Source organism: Lactuca virosa, chromosome 8, assembly GCF_052849685.1.
Source record: "Lactuca virosa cultivar CGN04683 chromosome 8, Lactuca_virosa_CGN04683_v6, whole genome shotgun sequence".
In the NCBI taxonomy this organism is placed as follows: domain Eukaryota; kingdom Viridiplantae; phylum Streptophyta; class Magnoliopsida; order Asterales; family Asteraceae; genus Lactuca; species Lactuca virosa.
In genome coordinates, this window is record NC_136433.1 from 147723685 (window position 1) to 147746613 (window position 22929).

General features: G+C 33.6%; 1 pseudogene; it reads left to right on the forward strand.

Moving 5' to 3' along the window:
* The first annotated feature begins 10519 nt into the window (after positions 1–10519).
* On the forward strand, positions 10520–20729 carry LOC145130933 (chlorophyllase-2-like; annotated as a pseudogene).
* Positions 20730–22929: the final 2200 nt, after the last annotated feature.

Below are 22929 nucleotides of genomic sequence, written 5' to 3' on the forward strand. Positions count from 1 at the left end.
ATAGTCAAACTATATCGAGGAAGATTATTCAAGACCATACTTGATAATCATACATGAATGCATCTCTATGTGTTTTATTAGTTTCTGATCAACTATTGTGCAGATTCAACAATAGTTGAAAACTTGCTAGTTCCAAACTATGATGCATTTAGTTTATGGTTATTAAGCTCTTAAAGTTACATATTGCCCCCACTTAGAAAAAAGAACTTTCTATGTACTTTTCTTATGGAATGACAATTATTGGGATTAGTAGAAACTTCATTCTAAACAATCATTTAGGGTAATCTACATAAATGTAGTTTGTAGATGCTAGAGTAGTTAAGCTTACTGTCAAACATAAGCTATATAACTCCATACCTTTTAGATAAGAACAAACCATTACATCCTTAGTCTGATGAATGTATTTAATCCACTTGTTTGGTTGGAAAAAATATATATTCAATATATATATATATATATATATATATATATATATATATATATATATATATATATATGTTGAGCATAATTCCAAGAATTTTATAAAGTAAATAGTTCTTTTAATAAACATCATGTAATAGACTGAAAGGTCTATTTTTATCCTTTTCAAAAAACTTGTACTATCAAAATTCAACTAATGGCCAGGTGACCCTATCCCACTAGAGAATTCGAAACCTACCTCAAACATCAAAAGATAGATCCAAGCGACCAGGTGATCCTGTACCACAAGAAACATACTAATGGAGAGTGAGTGTTTTGTCAGAATAAGTTGTGAATCAATTCCACAACTCCTAAGATGTTCCACGAAGACTTGGTTTACAAAACTGATTTGCTTTATCACAACGAAAGGTTAATGATGATGTCATTAAGCTGTATTTGAATCTTCACTATGAAACAATTTGAGCAAATCAAAGGTTTCAACAATAACGAATAAAAGTCGTCAGTGATACTGAATAAACATCTATCACCAAATCTATTCATGGATTGAAAAAGATTACAACCATCACTTATCTATAACTCTTTGTCAATCCTTTTGTTCTTTAACTACTAATAGATAAAGACACTTGTGAATCATCTTCCCATATATATATGATTCACATATATCAAAAGAATCAAGCTCATTTGCCTTCAAAAATTCCATCCTTTTGAAGTTGGTATATGTATTTCTTATTTATATTGTCATGGTGATTATGAAATAGATAAGTTCCAATCAAATATTATTTGATCATATAGTTGTTATGATCATAACTATTAATTTAATGAAAGATTATAGATTACTTCATTAATAACATTATGAGAAAATATTCTTTAACACATAATACATCGTTTCAGAACATGAATGTGAACATCCATTAAATGATAAGTAAATCTAGATTTATTGATAAATTACAACTGTTACATGTCCCTATAAGGATAGCTACAATACATCTATTGTTTAAATAAAAGACTATAACAACACTTATTATATCTTCAACACGAAATACCATTCGTTTGCAATCAGTTGATTATTTCTTCCAATCATCAATACATAATATCAATTATTAGTGTCACATGAAGTATTACATACTCAAGTGAATGATGGAAAAATAAATAGTTCTATCATATAGATATCTGAAGTCTTGTCCAAGTCAGACTTCCCAGCTTGATGAGATTAGAGGAGCAATTTCTCCTTTAGTGTCCAGTTTCTTCCACAATAGAAACAACACTAATCATTTGGTCCTTTCTTGATTTTTGGGTTTATGTTATATTTCCATTAACTAAACTATAAGTCTATATGAGTGCACAATCTCTTAGACTTCCTTTTATTCAATGCTTGAACAGACTTGAAGCTATTTCTAATGTTCTGATTGAACATCTGCTTTACTTGATGAGACATCTGATATGTTTCATAATTATCCAAGACTTTATGCAAGTCATGGTTAATTTCTTCGGTATGATGTGAGACACATCAATATTATCACAATAATACTTCCATCAAAGTATCATGATCAGACTAATTGTTTGCAGAAGTTATTCAGGTATGAGATTTTTCAGTATATATAATGCCTATTTATCTTAAAGGTAGAACCTTAAGATATTATACCGGTTATAGAATTTATATCGATCAAATGTTACTGTCTCTTGAAACTCAACAAGAGAGAGGTTTTGCAGGGCGTAAAATTATTAACAGCTATCAACAGAATTTAACAAAGTTTCATTTAGTATTTTCAATATTTTGTATTTAAAAATTAATAGCTTTTATTGTTTCTTAAAACATTAATCTATTAAAGTCTAGGATCCAAGTAACGAAACAAGTAATGGTTAGGTGAACTTTATCCCATAAACTTAATCAAACTCGGTAGGTAGCGATTACCAATTGCATATGATATGTAACTCCTAGATTATTGGATCCTAAATAACTATTGTTTAGCTTGGCATGTTTGTCCCATCTATGCATCGGACCTCTCATGCTTAAGTGACCTTTATCACATAAGATTTCGATCAAGTCATCCTACTTGAAACACCTTGTAGCATTCTAACTAACCAGTAACAAGGTGACCCTTTAGAAACCAGAAACTACAAAACTACCCCGAACATCAAAATCCAATCCTAGGCCCAGGTGACCCCGTGACGCTAAAACCATCAAATGATAACGAGTGTTCTTCAAAAGGACGGCAATGACTTGCATTTTAGAAAAGGTTTTATATATGTTTTACAATTATAGTTTATAAAAACATGGTCTCATGAATATTGCATGCATCCAACAATTCATGTACCCTTTTGTAAAATTAATATCACTTGTTATGAGGTTCTTTTGGTGCCAAATAAAACTTTCATTTTATTTTCCATTAACCGCGATCAATTATAAACTAAAATCCAGTATTTTAAAGTTTAGTCGTAGATCGGTTTTAAGAACCGGTAATAGTCTTAATAAAACTTTATTTTATACTTAAGACTTGGAGTTTTGGATGAGTTATAAAATCACTATTTTAAACTTCCTTTTAGCAATCAAAAAACTTATGACTTCATGAATTTGTAGAATAAACTCATTTTATTTTATAAATTCAATTTATGCATCTTATGATAAAAGTCATATTTTGATAAACCAAAACTTAGGTGATGATACTTATGCTTTAAATCTCATTTAGAATGCATAAAACATAATATCAACATGTTGCGTTATGTTTAAAACACCAATATCATATATTAAGTTTCGACACAAAAATAATAACTAGTTTTATTATTTGTCGTTATAACGCTATAATCCGATTTTAGTCTTTTTAATAAAAACTCCTTATTTATTATAAAGACATGGAGTTTATATAATGTTTAAACATCTTTTAAACCATTTCAAATATTTTAAAGTTTGATATTTATAAGTTTTACAATAAAACTATTTTCAACAAAAAAAATGAGTTTTAATGGGTAAACCGATAACCGGTAACCGGTAAAACGTTTTTATAAATATTCATTTATAAACATCTTATATTATCTTTTAAATATTTTTATACAAACTCCAAGCGATATTATCTTATGAAAAAAATGTTATTTGACATGTAAAAAGCATTTTTATACATATAACATAACATATATTTAACATAAAATATACATCACAAGCATGCAATATAATGTGTATAAACCAAGTCATGTCTAGTAATAATTTTTGTGAGACATCACAAGAATTATTAAGTCTTTCCTAAAGGACTTAAGTGACACTTCAAAAGGTCTTCAAGCTCCCACTTTCCAAGTCAACTCTTGCTTGCAAAAGGACTTCAAATCTTCATGTTATGAAAGTTGCAACACTTAAACCATTAAGACTATAATTAAGCCCAAAACCAAAAGTGGAAGCTTTTGGTTGGGATTATGGTCTTAAATGGTTAGGTCGGCTTCAAAATGGTAATTTCTTCATCTTGTTATATTTAGAAGGAAATACAACTAATCTATAATTTATTACAACAAATCAACAAATGAAAAAATACCTATTTATCTATTACATCTTATGAATAAATAAATGTCAACCAAACACAACACGAAAGTCCAAATGGCTTGTTTATACACAACAAAATATCAAATATTAGAACAAACAACTCTTTGTTTTTTCTAAGGCAACTTTTATATAACCAAAATGCATGAAAAATGGTTATATATAAAAATAAACAATTTTAACCAATAAGTTGCCAAAGAAGACAAATATGGATTTTTCTTAACAAAAAAAATTCATGCTTGTTTTCCAAAAACCAAAAGATTATCAAACATAAAAAATAATTCTAACATATAAAAGATGGCTCTGATACCACTGTTGGGTTTTGATACGAAATATAAGTTTGATTTTCACAAAAACCGGCAACGTAAGACTTTAAAAATAACAAGTTTATTTTTAGTTCATAACAAAACCAAACCATCATGGATCCATTTATAGAGGTTAGAATGAAATAAAAACAACCATATGATGTTTTCGAGATAACCTTTGAAGCGTTTAAACCCATTTGGTTTTGGGGTGTTGATGAAGATGTAAAGTGTAACACCGTAAATTTTCAAATAAAATTTTCATTTAAAATCGCATAATTCTCATAACACATTTCACGAAAATCTTATTTATTTAATTTACAAATCGCAACTCCAAAATTATTTGATTCAAATCCAGGATCCTCAAAACATAACTCTTTCACTGGTGTGTACAATCGAGTCGGTGTCTTCCCGCGATCTGAGAAAAACCTTAAACACATAACACATAACACGGTAAGCACGAAGATTAGTGAGTTCCCCAAAATACCACATCCAACATATTAGCCACTCGAGGCTATAACTATGTAAGACCCTCCGGTCAATGTGTCTCAGTGGGACCCTCCAGTCCCACAACTCTGATGGACCCTCCGGTCCTAACTCTGTGGACCCTCCGGTCCTAACTCTGTAAGCTCTGAGTAATACACAACATAAATCACAAAGAAATAATACATGATATCACAATACACAGATAAGCACATAAGACATCTCAGTCACACACAAATACCACTCATGGTAAAGTATAGTGAGAAGACTCACCTCGAAAGCTAATAAGTAATAATCTCGCACACGGAAATCTCGAACTAGCCTCCGCCTATGACATAGGGTAAATATCTCTAATTAATACTCTATTCATACACAATACCAAAAGGTTGTCCTCTCTTTCTCTTTCTAGCTCTTGGATTGGGTAAAAGACCATTTTACCCCTCCATGGTCTTCATTACTCATGCATGACCAAACTTTAAAGTCAACAGAAGTCAAACTCGAGTCAACAGTCTATGTTTGACCCGACTCGCCGAGTGCATCTATGTGAATCGTCGAGTCCCCTTGTTTCCTCTGTCATAACGCGAAAGTCCACCTTGACTCGTCGAGTTGTCTCGCCAACTCGCTGAGTCACCCATGTCCAGACTCATCGGGGAAAAACCCCATCCGACTCGTCGAGTCAGCTCATAGACTCGGCGAGTCCCTTCAATCTGATTTCTCATTCAGATGATTCAAAGCAGCTCTACTACTCCAAACACTAGATCTAGCATCCCAAGACTTCATTGTCACGTAAAGTTTCGATCTTTACGCTAATACATGGTAGTTTTGCTCCAACATACCAAAACATGATCTCACAATGTGTTAAGCACAATATCCTTCATATGGGTGAATAAAGTTGGGACCTTTTGACTCTAGGGACCTCACAAGGTCCAGATCTAAGGTCTAAACCTCAAGACAACTCTGTAAGCTCGAAATCCCAAATAAAGGTGGCATAAACCCTAACCTTCCAAAATCAAGAGATCTAACCATAAGAGTGATAAAGGTAAGAACTTTTCACCTTTTACAGAAGCTCTTGGATGACAAGCAACAGATCTAACAGCCTTTTCTCGTTCCTTGCTTGAATTCCTTCTCTTCCCCACCAAAGATGCACCAAAATACTCAATATAAGCTCAACATTCTCTCTTTTAATTCAATAAGGCGACTAGGGTTTCTTTCAGTGAAGTTGGGCAACTCATGAGCCGCAAATGAGGCTATAAGTTCCCTTATATAGGCCGAAAACCCGAGGATTTAGGGTCTCATTATACAACACCTACTCGGCGAGTCGGCTCTCTGACTCGTCGAGTCCATTCATTAAACTCACGCGGGTACTCGACTCTACTCGACGAGTTAGACTCACAACTCGCCGAGGCACTCCACGAATCTCAAAGTTAAACACCTTTATGCACCCAAAAGTCTGGATGTTACATAAAGATCAAAGAACATGATCTTCTCTACAAGTATCCACCATCAAGATTATGGCACTTGGAATGCTAGTTCCTTCTTCTATTCTTGAGTGTCTTAAACGTTTAAGTTTTTAACTCAAATAGGCACTAAATGAGACAACTCAAGAGGGCTTCTAATCACCAAAGTAAAGCACCAAACTTCAAAAGAAGAGAGCTCTTCATACTCACGGTTTTGGTGAAGAAAAAGGAGGAAGAAGAGAGTGTTTCACTTGGCCAAAATGCAAGCCTCATGCATATCTTATATAGTCCATGCAAAGTAAGGTCTTTTTATTAAAATACTCTAAAGTATTTCTAGCCTTTATAATCATGGGAGACAAAGCATGGAGGTTGAAAAGCAACCCCCATATTTTAATATTTTTGGCCATACCTCTTTAAAAGAGGAGGATTCTTTATTTTTTATAAACTCCAAGTTTATAAAATATAAACTTTGTCTTTAGGTAAAAGACAAAAGAATCCAACTAGTCCAAAATACTGTGTGTGACTTATTAATTCATACCATATGAAATAATAACTAGTTATACTCTCTTATAATTATTATTTTCATACAACAATAATTATTCCCTAATTAAAAACAAGAATTTATATTATTTATTAATAATCACATTAATAATAAATATACAAAATGTGCCAACTTGATAAAGGTGTGACCCTATAGGATCATATATTATTAGCAATATCACTCCATAATGATTCTTGAGCAAATAGATTCAACATAAGTATGATGATATTACGTATGTATGTGAATGTATGTATATTTGGTGTACATGTAACATCCCAAAAATACAGTCTGAAAATTTCGTTTTAATTTAATAATAAAAACCATAGTCATCATAGGTCATAGAAAAATCATAAACATTGTATCTCCGAATACTGTAACAACTGTCATAAATATCATAGTATAAACATCCCAGGCTGATCAAATGGTGTGTGCACTACAAGCTTCCCGAGCTCCTCTTTTGAAAACTGAGTACCTAAAACCAAAACTGAAAACTGTAAGCACGAAGCTTAGTGAGTCTCCCCAAACTACCACATACCATACAATAACACATAAAGCAAATACTGGGCCTTGCCCACTGCATCGGACCGAAGTCCGGGCTAACTAGGTCCTTGCCCACTGCATCGGACCGAAGTCCGGGCTAACTGGGGCCTTGCCCACTGCATCGGACCGAAGTCTGGAATAACTTGGGCCTCGCCCACTGCATCGGACCGAAGTCCGGAATAACTTGGGCCTCGCCCACAACATCGGACCGAAGTCCGGAATAACTTGGGTCTCGCCCACTGCATCGGACCGAAGTACGGGATAACTTGGGCCTCGCCCACTGCATCAGACCGAAGTCCGGAATAACTTGGGCCTCGCCCACTGCATTGGACCGAAGTCCGGAATAACTGAACATATCATATACATAAACATGTAACATAAACATATAACTACTGCATCGGATCGAAGTCCGGAACACAAGGCACATAACATAAACATGCATGAATCACAAAGACATCAAGCATACATACTACTTCTCGGGACCACCCCGGCATCGGACCGAAATCCGGAAACATATAAACTGCATCGGGCTAACCCCGACATCGGACCGAAGTCTGGAACTACTAATAACTAAACGGGCCGACATTGTGGCCGTAGACCCGTTCCTAAAGGAGGAAACTCACCTCTCACTACTGAAGTCCTGATGACAAAACCCTAGCTGCTGGATGACAGATTCCCGAATCTGTCAACATCAAAATAACATCCAATTAATAATTGGGTTCCCACACATAACCATATGTACATACTTGGGATAAATACTGATTTACCCCTAACTTGGCTTGATTCAAGCCCAAGGCCCAATCTAAAGGCCCAAAAGTCCAACTATGACTCAAAGCCCAACATATAGCCCAATTTTCCAAATTGGGCCCAAACCTTTACATGGTCTCATCTAAGGCCCAATTGTTCAGTCTAGTCCAAAATGTCTCGTTCTAAGGGCCCAATATCATACAACCATCTAGGCCCAAACTATGGCCCATCTATGGCCCAATTTTCCAAATTGGGCCCAAAACCTCCTATGGGCCTTACCCTAAAGCCCATCTAATTGTTCTAGTCCACATGATCATTCTCGGATGGCCCATTATTGGCCTAATTACCAAAACCCAATAGAAAGGCCCAACTTAAGGCCCAAGTAAAATTAGGGTTTCACATAAAATGACGATTAGGGTTAAGTGTTTCTCACTTAACCCATTCAGGGCTTAATCCATTAAGTCCTTCACTCTACTAGATAAAGCATATGGTGTAGTTGGGCTTAATACACAATCCAATCCCCAAAGCCCAAAAGTGGGTCCAAATAAGTCTAAGGCCCAATTACTCACAATTAGGGTTTTCTAAACCCTAATTAGGGTTTCCCCCCAATCATGGCCCAATAGGCCCAAAATAAATCTTTAAGCCCATTAGGGTTTTGCTAGGTCCATTAGGGTTTTGCTTGTGGGGCACCACCCACTACCACCTCGGGTAGTGGTGGTCAATGGCGGCTCACGGCGGCGGCCACCACCTTACGGTGGTGGTTATTATTATTATTTTCACTATTCAATTCTTATTACAGTTACAAGGCTTTTATCCAAAATAACACAAACACTCACTAACACACACACTAACCAACACACCGTGGTGGCCGGCGGTGGCGCTTGGCGGCAGCCACCACCTCACGGTGGTGGCGGTGGCTCTTCTGTGAACTCCGGCTACCCAAAACACCCAACAAACATACAACTAATAAAATACAACCACACACACCTACACATAGAAGCACACGCACACAGCCACCTTCCACGGTGGCTGGTGGCGACAGGAAGGCGGTGAATAGAGGTGGCAACGGCCCATCGTCTTCAACAGCCCCCAACAGCGGGGGTGGCGGCTAGGGTTCGCGATCTCGACTGGAGAACGACAGCAATGTAACAGCAGGTCGCCCGATCTCTACAACTGAATCACATAGGAGCAGCAACCTTTGTCTTCGTCGGCAGCTAGGCAGCGGCGGCGACGTCGCGGTGGCTAGAAGGTGGCGTTCGGGGAACCCACGACTGTGAGCAACGAGAAACGGGGGTGGCAGCTCCGTCTTCTACTTCCGATCTCTCAAACAGATGCAACACCCACATGACGCACACATCGCCGACTGAAGGAATACGGCAGTGGTGGTGGCGCTCCGGTCGCAAAGTGGCGGGTTAATCCGACTCCAATGGCAGCTAGGAGGCTGGCGGTTTACACCGACGACAACGAAGACAGTTGATGACGACAGTGAGATGGAGTCTCGACCGGTCGGCAAGTAGGAGGTCGGGTAATTGCTTGGCGGACGCAAGCTGGTCGGAGAACGGACCAGATGGGTGGTGACGGCGGCCGATGGCTAGGAGGAATAAGGTTGGAGGGGTGGCGACCGACACTTCTTTAGGGTTAGGTTACAAATGAGTCGACGGAATGAATATATACCCGGTCCATATAACATCTTTCCCATAATTACTACTCTGGTCCGTCCCCTTGGGATCTTTTCCAATCTAATCCAATATTTACAATTTAAACCCTGGATATTAGAATCCATTACAACTTAGGTAAGGAAATTACCAAACAGCCCCTATCTTCCATAATCTCTTCAAATGAAGTCCTATAAATTACCACTTACTCCCTGCCTTCATAAATACTTACAAAACTAATCTGGAATTTACACTTTTAACCCTCAACATCTAAAATTCTTCGCAAATCAGTCCGGGACTTACATTTATTAATTTATTTAAATAAACGGGGCGTTACAGTATATATGGTATATGTATGTGAAAGTTTGTGTATTTGGTATAAGTAGGATGCTATTATTTATTCCTAGTTTCAATAGAAATGTTTATTCCTATGTAATGTGTATTTGTAGTAGAAATTGTATCTATATATCTTATAAATTTTCATGTAATGACGTCGATATGGATCTTGTTTCAATACACCATGGATGCTGTTATGAGCCGTGGGCATGGGGGAGACGGAGTCGGGGACCCACCTCCCCCAGGCGGTAGAGCTCATGGTCAGCATAAGCATGATGGTATTTTTATTTACTATTTTTATTCAGTTATTATAAAATACCGTTTCTAATAATTTTTAATTATATTTATCGTTGTGTCACCAAGGAGAATCAAAGGAAAAGCGAAAAAATATTAAGCTTGAAATGACGCTCTTGAATAATAAGGGCAAACCAATTGAGTTTGACTATGATAAGGATATGCCATTTGATCTCGTAGGAGAACAAAAAGACATGTTTGCATGAAAATTTGGGAAAATAATGTGGTGGATAGTCCCTTTTGATACAAGAAGTTGTAAAAAAGTTTCCATCGCGATCAAGGATAAAGTAAAACAACATCTATGGGTAAATTATTTATATATGAATATTTTATATGTTTAATTATGACTGTTTTTACTTAGCTAACATTTTTGTTGTTTTTGTAGACAAAGTTTGATTTCGATCGAATTTCTAGGATTTAGAGGCTGCTAGGCTGTTAGAGAGTTTTGAAGCGCTTTTATTAAAAGGTTTTAGAGAGCGAAAAGCTGCGCAAAATCATTTTTTTGAGAGTCAGAGGGTATGAGGATATTCTGAGATCATTAGCCACCCCCAGATGATATGGATGTTGATAAGTGGAGGAAAGCATTTGAGTATTTCCAAATTGATGAACACTTAACTACTTCGACAAGAAACAAAAAACCCGTGAATTACAAACATTCGTGAACTGTGGGCGGTCGAGTTCGTGTCGTAGTACTTACTATAAATAGGTAACGTACGATATATATGTCATTATTTATTTAAAATATAATCTAATTTTTAATGTTAAACAGAACCTGAAGAGAGTTGAAACGTTCCATGCTGCTCATACTGATAAGAATGGTGTATTTGTTAGTGACATAGAGGAGCCACAATACTTAAGTATTTAATTATAACTTTATCATATAATTAAGTGTTTATTTATACTTAATTGTTAATCATTTTTGGAAAACACAGAATAGGTTAGTGCAAGAGCTCTTAGAACAAAAGCAAGGGTTAAATGAAGAAAGAGATTTAACACCTGCTGAAGAAAGTGGATGTATTGAGAAAGTATTAGGTTCTCGGTAAGGCCATATCAGAGGCATCGGCCGAAAACCTTTTGCCATCCAGTCGATTGCACAACCATCGTAGCCACCACCACAGTCACAACCATCCCAAGGAAAACAAAACTATTTAATTTCAAAGTCTCATATAAGGATCAATAAATGCATGTTGATTTGGTAATTTTGGTTTGTGGTGATTATTTGCTAAAAGCTTTGGTAATTGGTTTTTTGTCCTAAGTGTAGGAAATAACAATGTACTTTGATTTTTTTGTCCCAAGTGCAAGAAATAGCAATGTACTTTGGTATCAATAAATGGATGTTGATTTGGTAATTGTGTTTGTAGTTGTGTTTTTGTCCCAAGTGTAAGAAATAGCAATGTAGTTTGGTATTTCTTGTATTTAAGGTTCTTTAGCACAAAATAAGTAGAAAGTAGGCTACCATTTCTTGTAAAACAAGACTATTTAATTTCAACGTCTCATTATATATAATGATCAGTAAATGCATGTTGATTTGGTAATTATGTTTATGTTCCAAGTGCAATAAATAGCAATGTAATTTTGGTATTTCTTGTATTTAAGTGAAAAAAATGGCAATGTACTTTGGTAGTTTTTGGTTATGTTTGATAGTTTAACTTATTGTTAAGGGGCAAAGTTCTACTTGGATGTGGCTTACCCTCTTGTGATGTGTAATGAGTTGAGTCTTTCCTATAAATAGGAAGTGAGTGACTCCCATTAATGTAAGAACCATAATGGAACCTATTTGAGAGATTAGTTTACTGGGAGAATTTACATTACGCACTTGTAATCTTGCTATTCTAATGGTGCTTAAAATGATTTTATTTACACTTTGTGCTCTTCATGTTTGAGTGATTCATTTGATCTTTACTATTCCATACATGTCATCATAATCGGGTCACTACAATGGGTATCAGAGCTCATAATTCACACTACAATTGGTATCAGAGCTGGTGCTCTTGAAGTTCTCCAGAATTGATCCATGATGACATTTTTTATTTGGTGAATATTCATTATTGTAATTTCTTCTTGTTTGAAAGATTTTTTTTTCTAGAAATTGAATTTATTCCTTAATTTGATTCAAAATTCGATTTTCCCTCTCTAGAATACTTGTTTATTTCACTTTCTCTCTCTAGAACTTGATTCATATTCACTTTCTCTCTCTAGAATTTCATTCGAATTCAGTTTTTCTCTTTAGGGATTTTCAAGTTCTTGTGATCTTTTTCATTTTTCGGATTTGAAAATGAAAAAAACAATTGGTGAAAAATGGTTTGTAGAAGATTATCCATGGCTATTCAACTTGGAAGGACTTCTCAATTGTTTTACAACCAGGTATTTTAAAGAAAATTCACTCATTTCTTGTGAGGTAAAATGTGAATGTGGAATGTTCATTGGTTATCCTGTTGATCATGATAATCATAAAGTGTTGCTTAATCATTTGGTAACAACTTATCATGAAAGAAGGAAGAAGAAGAAAAAAGATGAAGTAATTAAAGGAATTTGTGTTGATGAATGCAAATATGGTGTCAATGTTCTTGCACTTTACCCGGATGTTCAAGAAAAGGGAATTCAATGTGATTTTCATAAAGATGTGAAATTTTTTTTGTTCAATTGGAGTTCAAATCGATGAATACTTGAGTTCTTGTGATTCGTTTAACGGAATGGTGCCATATAGAAAGCCTTCAATCCAAGAAGTTCAAATGTATCAAACTCCGAAAGATTTGATTTAAGATTACAATGTTGAAGTTGTCAAGAATGATGTTGTTCTTGAATTCAAACTTCAAGATCCAAAAAGATGAAGAAGAAGAAGATCAAAAACAATAACATTTAGTTTTCTAAACAAAATTCTTCAAATGTTGTCTTGAAGCTGAAATCAATGAAGCAAATTTGGGTTCCAAAGCAACAATTATCAAATGTTGCAATGAATTCGAATTCCAAACCCAAAATTGTTGAAGATTCTCAAAATCTTTATGAAGATGAAGTTAGATCTTGGAAAATGAGAAGAACGGATTGTAAAACATGCGTCGTGGGTGGTACAATGTGAAATTTGGAGATTTGCTTGTTCCAACTAAAGAACCGAGATCTTCAATGATCGATTCGAGTATTACAAATGGAAAAAGAATTATCAAGAAGATTTCTCAAATTCTCAAATGGAATAATGGATTCTGAAAAATTCATGTTGAGATCGACATGTTGTTCCTGAAGAGCCGATGATGAACGATTTAGGTTTTCTCGAAATCTGAATTCAATCTTATTTTCAATTCGTGCTTTTCGTTTATTTTATTTTTGATTGTTTTGACTCGTTAGATCTAATTTGTTTCAACCCCATTAACGATCCAATAAATTTTTTAGAACAAGGCTAAAATCAAATCTCGTTACTGTTCATCAATTCGAAATCCATGCCTTGAGCCCAATTCGAACATGCTGCTGTTTCTTTTTAGCCCAACTACTTGTATCATGTACTGTTCTCGATCTTCTTCATTCCTTTCCTTAGTCGAAACTATTTTCTCGTCCATTATCATCGAAGTTCAATTTTCATATCATAAAATCGAAATGAGAAAAGAGAAGTGGGTTTGATTTAGAAATCAAAATCAAAATCGAAATTGATTTCAATTTGAACTTACTTGGGGTCGAACGTATTTGCTTGGGTTGTATTCGATTTTGGGATTGAAGACTGTAATCGAAAGTGGTGGTCATAGTATTCGAAAATCAAGTTCTTGGAAATTGAATGTATATGAGAATCGGTTTTGATTTGGATATTTCGATTATTAACAGTAGAAATTGGATATTTGTTTGGAGTCGATTGGAGTCAAAATCGAGTTCAACTACTGTTGATTGTTTGAGTTGAAAGCTCTTGAATTGAATCGAAACGGATCTTGATTATTGTTCGAGTTAAGCATCATAATTTCAATTGATAGGTGATGGTGATAGTCGTTCAACTCGAGTTTTGAAGTCTCGATTATATGGAGAATGCAATTTGAATTAGTTGCTTGGGGTCGAAATTGATATTGTATGGTATTGTGAACCAACGGGGAAGAAAACGATTTGATGTTTCATCAGGAATGTATTTTGGGAAGGTGATCGAAACGACTTCTCAAAAGTTGATTTATTTGGAATTGATACAATGGGAAGAAAGTTTGGTTGCTTGGAATCGAAAGTGTGTTGTTTCTAGTCAACATCGATTGCGACTGGTTTTGAATAGAATCGTGTCAAACTCAATTTTGACTAATGTTCCTGTGTTCGTTTCGCATCCAGAACCAAATTGGAGGAGAACGCAGTTCAAATCAGTTAGCTTGGAGTTGAAGTCGAATTCGACTGTTTGGTTGAAAGTCGCATAGTCGAAAGCGTAAATTGGTTCACATAGTCGAAGTGAGTGACTAGAGTCGAAATTGAGTTCGACTGAAGATTGCTTTGCTTGATTCGACTAAGTGATGTTGCTGTTCGAATCGAAATCGATTGGAGTACGTTCGAGTCAAAAGCAAACACTTGGAGTCGAATGCCTTAGGGACGAACGAGTTTATTGGAGTCGAATCGAATTGAAAGAAGAGTTGGGATCGAAAGAGAATTAATTTGGATTGAAATGAAAGTTAGGAGTTCGACTTGTATGGTGTTAAATTGGACTCGTTCGAGTCGAAATCATCTTCGACTGATGTTGTTGTACCTATTTTGAGTTGTTCAAGTCGATGAAGCGTTGAAAGCAAAAGTCGAATGCTCTTGCTTGGAGTCGAACTCGTATTAGACTAATGGTTGTTCGTGTACTGGAAAAGATTTGGGGAAGAACACTATTTTGAATCAAGTCCTTAAACTTTCAGCAATTTGATAGATTTTGCCCTGTTTCGACTTGGGGGTAAAATTATGTGAAGTGGGAAAATATTTCGAATGTAGTCCCTGCAGTTAATGCAAATTGACACTTTATGCCCAATTTCGTATTTGGGGTAAAGTTTCGAATTTGAAGCTGATTTGGTGCAACGGGTCCCTACAGAATTTGCACAATTGACAGTTATTACCCAGTTTTCGAAATTCTTGCAACTCTCACCTAAAAGTCGAAATTTTCACAAAATTTGGAAAATTTTCTCGGCTTTTCGTGATTGTTTTTTGGTGATTTTCACGATTGCATTTTTGTCACACATCGAGGGGGAGTTTCGTCAAGTTTATTCCTCGAGCGCTTCTCATCTTTTATGGGTTTTATAATAATTTGTTGATTATAAAAGGGGGAGAATGTAGAAATGGGTATTCGAAGCTTCTTGGATATTCCTTTTCAAAGCAGATTTGAAGACCAGTGGTGTTACTTCGAGGGGGAGTTAGTCTTGATCGTGAGCTCGTTTGGAAATTAAAGCCAGGACATTCAATCCTAACTTTGAGGGGGAGAATGTTAGGGTGCAAAGTTCTCCTTGGATGTGACTTACCCTCTTGTGATATGTAATGGGTTGAGTCTTTCCTATAAATAGGAAGTGAGTGACTCCCATTAATGTAAGAACCATAATGGAACCCATTTGAGAAATTAGTTTAGTGAGAGAATTTACATTACCCACTCGTAATCTTGCTATTCTAGTGGAGCTTAAAATGATTTTATTTACTCTTTGTGTTCTTCATGTTTGAGTGATTCACTTGATCTTTACTATTCCGCACATGTCATCATAATCGGGGCACTACACTTATAAGTTTATATATGTTGTTATTTATTATTTAGTTGGAAAATCTTCGTCCAATGCTCAATGACCCCGCATGTTGGCAGAAATTTATGTGTTTTTTTAATCGGGGAAACCACAAAGTAATGATCAAGGAGGAAACAAGGGGAATGAAGATAATCGGATAATTACTTTGTGTTTTGTATGTTAGACTTGTTGTGGCACTTTGATACTTGTTGGAATTATACCACTTTTTTGTTTATTTTGATATTTGTATATGGAATTATAACACTTTGGTACCTAATTCGATGTCTTTATGTAATTATTTTCTGCAATTAATGGTGTTACGTATCGTTTTTTTGCACTCGAAGAACATTGATTTAAAAAAAAGTATAAAAGTAATATTACCGGCGACATACACTATTACGAGCGGTGACATAAGGTATTATGGGCGACAGAGTTATTAACGGCGGTAAATATTTTTAGCGGCGATGTTTTAAGAAATAGCGACAGGGCAGTTCCGACGACGTGTCGCTGCTATTGTCTTTACTAGCGACAAATTGAACTTTTACCGGCGACTTTTGTCGCTGCTAATAACTCTTTCTTGTAGTGTATGTGTATTAAGCACATACAAATCATTAGAAAACAAATATGTTTCCTATTTTAAGTTCATACACGCCTATATCTATCGTCTTCAATACTACTTTAAGTTATTATAAAAAATTTCATAACGTCTTTACGTGTACTACACTGGTTTTAACCTAATTTTGGTTATATAGTTAGGTAGGTTTTTTGTTTGATGGACCCGGGTTGGCTTTGAGTGTGGCTCGGCGGAATGCATGGCTCTGACAGTTTGCACATGCTACAAAGTCGGAAATTGGTGAGCTTTTGGCTCTCAGAATTCGCACATTCTACAACGTCATATTCCTTAATTTCGATAGTGACTTTTTGTTGAGTGGTAGGTGTGTTATTGTAGAAATGGGACCTTTCCAATTGTGTTATGTCAATGTTACAAAATTTCCCCTTTTATTTATATAAAGATATACGCAATTAAAATTTTTTATTTTATATATTCAATATATTTTAGGACTACAAATGTTAAAGAGATTTTTGGATACACTTTGAAAATGCTAAAGTTGGAGGACACAACAAAAAATAAGGTTATTAGTGGTGACAGAAGTTGGTGTTATATTTCTAGTTTTTTCATGAACATACTACACATGTTACACATGTTTGTGTTATATTTTGTTTTAGTAGAGTTTTATTGGTGATTTATGTTTTTTTATGAACAATTATGTTTTTTGAGTAGATATGTTTGGATTTCAGTGTATTCCATTATTATTTATATTTATTTGAAATTTTGTCTCACTTCAAGCTAACGAGGATCTTGTAGGAAATCTACTTTGGTTTATAAAAAAACACACATTCATGTTTAGTTTATATTGTTAGTTATATGGATATATCTGACCATTGATGTGTTTAGTTACGTAAATTGTAACAAAAGCTGTGTTGATCCAATACTATTATGATTAATGGGCGTACGACACTGCATAAGGGTATCAATGTAATGATAACATACATTAAAGGCTAATACATTTATATATACAGTTACCTATTCATGGTCCAATATGAAATTGTTAAATAATTTTGGGACCGCTTAATAAATATACATATATTGTTTATCATTAAATTCAAAATTATTATGGTAAGAATATAAAATTATTGATGGATCGATTTTATTAGACACTTCTTTACCATTGTGAGTTGAGTTTTTAATTTTTTCAAAATCATATATATCCCTTCCATCTCTAACATTAGGATATGTATCCATCTATACATAAATATGACGCCTGAAAAGATTCATATACGAAAATACATTGATAAATTTGTAGGTCTTTTGCTAAGGGGTTATAGAGAGTTCTTAAAATGAACTAGAAATCAACCATGTAGAAATCACAATGAAAACAACTGTATAGTATAATATTGTTTATTTATTTTAATTAGATTTATGATCAAAATCTAAAATTTTAACTTCCACATTTTATGTTTTAGTTATTAATAAATAACTAACAATAAGAAGATAACAAATTTATCGCCTTTGGTTTGTAGGGTTTTTTTTAGTGCAATATGGTAATTTTGCGTTCATTTAATGGAAACCCATTCACGATAACAACCTCAAGGACCATTGGTGGAACTTTGGTAAACCATAGGGATGAGTCATGTAAAAAATTCAAAAATTAGATTGAAAGTGCAAATTAGTGTAAACCATAGGGACCAAACTACAGATTACTCTATATATAAATATCCCAACAAAGAAAAATAAAAACTCAACTTGATCAATCTTGCAGATTCAGTTAAACGATGGCTCATTCTTCATTTCCAGTTGAAATAAATGTGTTCTCTTGTGGAAAGTATAATCCAAAGCCTATAGAAAAAATAATGAAGTCACCCGAAAGCCTTTGACGATAGTTACACCATTAGAAGAAGGAGAATTCCCAGTACTGATTTTACTTACATGGTTTTCTTCTCGATAGGGATTTTTATTCCCAGCTCAGTTGTCACATCGCTTCTCATGGTTTCATCGTCGTCGTTCCCCAGGTTTATTCTTTTCTTATTTTGTACTTTATAATATACATTTTCTTTTTGGAAAAGAACACTAATTTAAAATTATAAAAAAAAATAAAGGAATAATCACAAAACAATGGACATTTAACAATTTTATTATTTTTACCCGTAAAACAAAATGAATGTTGTAATTGTCACTTGCAAAATTAATAAGAAAAAAAAAATTATTACTTTTTACTAAAATTTTGAGAAAAAATTAAAACATACGTTTTATTAAATTTAATCTTTAAATAAATGTTGACGTTAACAGGTTATACTAGTTTTTTTTTGAAAATTTAACTAATTTATTCAGGTCTATCTCTATCTAATATGTTCTCAATAAACCTCTCATTTAATTACTTATTTTTTTAAACAATAATATTTTTAAATGTACTAATTTAGTGACAATGAATGCCACAACAAATGAACGTATAAATACAAGGATGTCAGTTTTTATTTTATTATAAAAACGAAAAAAATATTACACTATAGTTATAAAAATAACTAAAAATTGAGAATTTTATATAATCATTATAAAAATAATACTTTTAAATGAATGTCGTTGCTTATTTAATAGAAATAATTAGTTAGTAAATAAGTAACAAATATCTAAACCTACAATATATTAAAGAGATACAATGAAACATGGTTAAATAAGGACAGAATAGATGGACAAAACATCAAAAACATACTAACCATTCAATACATATTAAACAACAATAAGAATATATAAAACAATTATTTGCTTAAATGCCATTACGTGGTGATAAGTGTCAAATAAATAGTAGTTAATTATCAAAATACACTTATCTTTTTTTTTTTTTATCAAACAAAATACTATTATCTTTTCCATTGACCATTGTTAAAAGTTTGACCATTGTTAAAAGTTTTTATGAAATTAATTAATTTATCTTTATCTTTGTGACCTTTAAATACAATCCTAAATATATAAAAAGATAGTAGGCATAAAAAATAAAAAAATATTTAATTTCTCTTCCCTAAAATAGGGATTAGTACAAAAAGTCTCATTATTTTAAAATTTTTTTGAATAAAGTCCTAAAAGTATTATTGTGAACAAAAAAATCTCGATTATTTAACATTTTTTGCCCAAATTATCGAAAAAGACTTTTCTTATATTTGAATAATAAATGACAGATTATGTGATTTTTTCTCAAAGTAATGAGATTTTTCTGTTCAAAATTTTTTTTAAAACTTTTTTGAAACTTTTTTCAAAAGTTTGGAACTTTTCTCAAGTTTGGAACTTTTTCCCCCTAAAATAAGTTACTTACTACTTGGTAATATAGATCAATTAATTAGTGTAAAAATATTGGTGCTGCGTTTAGAGTTCAACCATATTTTATGTAAGAATATTTATGGAATATTAATATTTTATATCAAAGTGGGTGAATATATTTTTTTGTTCACATGAATACCAACACATAAGCTATTATTGTTTGCTGTGTCATGTGCAACAGTTATATGAAGGATTACTTATAGGATTTGATGCGGATGTAGACGTCGAGTCTGCAGCTGAAATAACCAACTGGCTACCTGAGGGACTTCAACAGGTCCTTCCATCTCAAGTGAAAGCAAACCTAACAAAGATAGGACTGGCTGGCCATAGTCGTGGAGGAAAAGCCGCATTTTCCCTTCTTCTAAATCGACTTAACACCAAGTTAAATTTGAAATTTTCTGCATTGATTGGAATCGATCCTGTTGATGGATTGGACAAATGGAAGCAAACTCAACCAAAGGTGCTCACTTATGTTCCACATTCGTTTGATCTTGAAATACCAGTGATGGTTATTGGTTCAGGTCTTGGTGAATTCCCGATAATCCCGATCTGGCCGTTCAGACCTTGCGCACCAGAAGAGGTAAACCATAAGAACTTTTACAATGAATGTCGTAAACCCGCTTGTTATTTTGTTGTGAAAGATTATGGGCATCTTGACGTGCTTGATACTCAGACGACAGGGCTGATAGGGGCCGATACTAATTGTATGTGTAAGAGTGGGAAGACTAGGGATCCTATGAGGATATTTGTTGGAGGGGCTGTGGTTACTTTCTTGAAAGCTTCTTTTGATCGAGATTTTAGTTATTTAATGGCCTTAAAAGATGATAAAAGGTCACCTGTTTCACTCCAGACGGTTGACTTCATGCTTTGAAAGATGATGAAAGCATATATATATATATATATATATATATATATATATATATATATATATATATATATATATATATATATGTTAAAATGTTTTCCCACATCTATTGTGTGCTAGAATGCATCAATCAAAATTTAGTAAAAAATAAATTATTATTTAATTAAATAAAGATAGATATTAAATGATTTCCATATATATATATATATATATATATATATATATATATATATATATATATATATATATATATATATATTAATGATATTCATAATTATAATTTTTTTATGAAAACTAATTAAATTCGTTATTAATATCAGCAATAATATTCTTTTAGGATGAATTTGCATCTAATTTTTCATATATGGGTTCGTATTTTTTTTTCTCGAATAGACTCTCATTCTACTAGAATACACTCTCGTCCTCCATGTTCTAAGCAATTTTATTGTATTTTGAGCGAGTGAGTCATGAAACAAAATACGAACAATGTGAGTGGGTTCATAAACAAAACACGAACACATATATAAAAATCTAATATGTTATTACTGACATTAATAACAAATTTAAATAGTTTCCGTAAAAAAGAGAATTATAATTATATATATCATTTAATATACATACAACTATGGAAATCATTTAATATCTATATTTATTTAATTAAATAATTATTTAATTTTACTAAATTTCTATTGGTGAATTCTAGCACATAATAAATGTAAGAAACATACGAATCTAGCCATATATATATATATATATATATATATATATATATATATATATATATATATATATATATATATATATATATATACCTTATAAACTGTTTCCCGATCAACAACTCCAAAAACACAAGGTCACTGGAATGCAAAGGGTACTTGAGTATACGTAACACATCCATTACAATTAGCAAAGATTAAGAGTTTACACAAGTATACATAACACAACCAAACCAATAGCATAAATTGATATTTTTCATATTTTGTTGTTTCCAACTAGGCTTCAACGAATGAATTTACTAATTTTTGAAAACAAAAAAATACAAAAAGATTTTCTTTATTTTTTTTTCTTATTTCATATTGTGTTTAACCTTTCTGTGACTTATTGTATCAACATACTATGGTGGCGAATGCTCAATTGATTACATTCAAAAGTGGGGCAGGTATGATTTCGAACTACTGCACTAGTTATGAGTCCCTAGAAGCATGTTGTTTTATGTTGACCTTAAGCCTCAAAGACTTTATGTGTTCGAAGCCTTAATAGATCTCTCACTACGAGTGTTCCTTCCCAATCAGGCTATATTCACATTAATCGAAGAGCTACCATTCTCTTCTCATTTTGAGTAAAGAGATTTTTGCTATGTCCATATCTTTCGTAGAGGTACAATGAGTTTCCTTAACCAATATTTTTCACCAAATTTTTTCTTCACGATAACACACATCACTGCATATCCTCGACATCTCTGGTAGAAACCAACCAGAATCTAGATATTGCACCAGCCTGTGTTAATGATCCTGATTCATTTTTTCCATGATGATGGTAAAACCCAACAACCCCAACTTCTAAGGAATTGACGGTGAACATCTTGTTCAAGATTATAACAAAACATTTATTTCAGTACAACTTTTCGATATTCAAAATCATATTTCTTTCGTTATGCGTGATCTTGACAAAATATTCTTTAACCAATACATTTTTGCCCAACATAATCCATATCTTATTTTTTTGATGGAATATGATTTCTGTCTAAATATCTTTTTGAATTCCAGTCACTTCGATATATTACCCAACCTCACACTTGTTCTTGACTACACTGGTCATATAAGTAATTTTGTTCAATCAACTCACACTTAGTTAAGTTGTGGTATTGAGAAAAATTGACCCTACCTTCGAAACCTATGCAAAAAGAGACCATTCGATACTCATTAAGGAGTACTCGATTGTATTAATCGGGAAACCATGCAAGCAGTTCGTCATCTCTCTTGATGTCGAATGAAGAGATCTTTACATGGGATCCAACTACTTTTGCATCAAATGTTATTTGATGTCACTATTCGTACATTTTTTAACATTTGCTTCCCACTAATTCTTTGGCACACATTTGCATTAGAATCCTTGAGGTTTTGGGTAATACCAATTGAAAACCTAAATTTCGCAAAGTCTGGCATATGATTTCGCTTTACAATCCCAAAAGCGAATGAGCCTAACCTC